Below are 2515 nucleotides of genomic sequence, written 5' to 3' on the forward strand. Positions count from 1 at the left end.
GTGGACAGGCAATAGGTGAAGAGTGATAAAGCTACTTTGAATTTTGGAAAACATAGTCACCACAAATAACAGGAGGTGAGCCGGAGAAAGGAATAGCCGTAGCATCAGTGCCTGGTGGAATTTAGACTTTTTCATCATTGCCGGCTCTTCTGATTGTCAGAGAACTAGGTCATGGGAGGAAGAGGAGAATGAAGGGAATTCAGTCTAGTAGAGCATTATGAGTTGTGCAGCCGTCTGCCTAAGAAGAGAAGGAATCAATGCCCTGTGCTCAGAGAATAGCTCCAGGAACAAGCTGTGTACCGGTCTCAGGAGGTTGGTGCATGACATGAACGGCCTGTTGGTGAACGAGCTCTGCTGCCTCTTCTGTTGCCCGCCCTGCCCTGGCCTCATCACCGCCAAGCTCGCCTTCCTGCCTCCAGGGCCCACCTACTTGCTGGTGCCGGAGCCTGAGCCCAGGCTCGGTGGGCCAGGGCCGCCCCTACGGGAACGTTGGCCGGCAGCCCCCGGGGCACTGGAAGCTCCACCTGCTGGAGCACGCCAACTTCTGTACAGCCAGCACAAGCTGGACACCATCGAGGTCTTGGCCACCAAGAGCAGCTGGGGCAACCACGTCTCCTGCATGTACATGTGCTGCATGCCCAGAGCCAGGTATACGGCTCTCTTCTCGCAGGGCAACGCGGTAGACCTGGGCCAGATGAGCAGTTTCTGCATCGGCCTGGGCACGTGCATCAACTGCAACATCTCCTCCAACTACTTCGGCTAAAGGGTGAGCTTGGGCAAACCCTTGGAGAAGAACCTCTACGCCGACAGCGGCCTGGCAGGCCCTGCACATCAGGTACGGCATCAGCCCAGACAGTGCCGTCCTCTACAGGCACAACATCATCAGCATGGTGGCCACCGTGGACCTGGCCTTGCGCTACCACTGCGCCATGGTGGTGCTTCACTTCCCGCTTACCTCGGGCATGTGCATCGCCTTCCACAACACCAAGAAGACCTACTGCTGTGATGCGTTCCCCAGCACCTAGAAGGTGTCCCAAGACGCTCTGTGTCTTTATTCCTGTCCTGCCCCTAGGTTCTTCACAACCTTTTTGTTTTTGTTTTTAGATTCCATATATATGTTAGCATAAGGTATTTGTTTTTCTCTTTCTGACTTACTTCACTCTGTATGACAGGCTCTAGGTCCATCCACCTCACTACAAATAACTCAATTTCGTTTCTTTTCATGGCTGAGTAATATTACATTGTATACATGTGCCACATCTTCTTTATCCATTCATCTCTCGATGGACACTTGAGTTGGCTCCATGTCCTGGCTACTGTAAATAGAGCTACAATGAACACTGTGGTACATGACTCTTCTTGAATTCTGGTGTTCTCAGGGTATATGCCCAGTAGTGGGATTGCTGGGTCATAGGATAGTTCTATTTTTAGTTTTTTAAGGAACCTCCATACTGTTCTCCATAGTGGCTGTATTAATTTACATTCCCACCAACAGTGTAAGAGGGTTTCATTTCCTCCACACCCTCTCCAGCATTTATTGTTTCTAGATTTTTTGGTGATGACCATTCTGACTGGTGTGAGGTGATACCGCATTGTGGTTTTGACTTGCATTTCTCTAATGATTAGTGATGTTGAACATCCTTCATGTGTTTGTTGGCCATCCATATATCGTCTTTGGGGAAATGTCTATTTAGGTCTTCTGCCCATTTTTGGATTGGATTGTTTGTTTTTGGATATTGAGCTGCATGAGCTAAACAACTATCCTTTGAGAAGCCCACATAGGAAGAAGTGTCCTCAGGAGAGAAGCACATTTCTATTAGAGAAAGAACATAAAAGGGATGCCCAGAGAAAATACAATGGAGACCATTCTGAAAGGACGTATAGTGGAAACAGTTCAGGAATTTGAGACTCAATATTTTTTTTCTATTTTCCCTTCTAGCATTCATTTTGAAATAAAAACATCACAAATGGAAAGCTGATATACACAGGAAGGAACACATGTTTAAATTACTCATCTTCCATGTTCAATGAAAAGTACTTATTAATTAGTGTTGGGGCATGCTGACACTCATGGTGGTTGATATGATTAGAAAGGAAAAAATCAGAGAGATGTAAAACTTCTCTAATGAAAAAGTTTATCTGAATTGGGAGTTAAAATCAGATAGTCATCTCAATATAAATCAATAATCTTTATAGCAGGTTTATCCATATACATTTTGATAGGAGTATAAAGCTCCCAATACATCAGAAATTTAGTGTTTGAAGTTGATTAATCAGCAATTTAAAGTAAATTAAAACCCTGTAATTGAAAACTATACATTTTTAACTTAAAAGACAAAGTAATGTTCATCATGAAGCAGTCTGACGAGTTCAAGTCCAGAGGACTGTAGGGATTCATTTCATGTAATGGATATTTTATAGACAGTTTTATTTTCTTTCAATGGCTTTATGGGAGATATTTCATTTTTCATTTCCCTTCATGTCAGTTAGAAAGTCATTAAATGAATATGTAATG

The 2515-nt window shown here is 44.3% G+C and overlaps 1 pseudogene; it reads left to right on the forward strand.

The window, feature by feature from the left end:
* Window positions 1–325: 325 nt before the first annotated feature.
* LOC101318127 (alpha/beta hydrolase domain-containing protein 17A pseudogene) lies at window positions 326–1025 on the forward strand (annotated as a pseudogene).
* The last annotated feature ends 1490 nt before the right edge of the window (window positions 1026–2515 follow it).

The sequence above is a fragment of the Tursiops truncatus genome, chromosome 3, assembly GCF_011762595.2.
Source record: "Tursiops truncatus isolate mTurTru1 chromosome 3, mTurTru1.mat.Y, whole genome shotgun sequence".
NCBI classification, from domain to species: Eukaryota; Metazoa; Chordata; class Mammalia; order Artiodactyla; family Delphinidae; genus Tursiops; species Tursiops truncatus.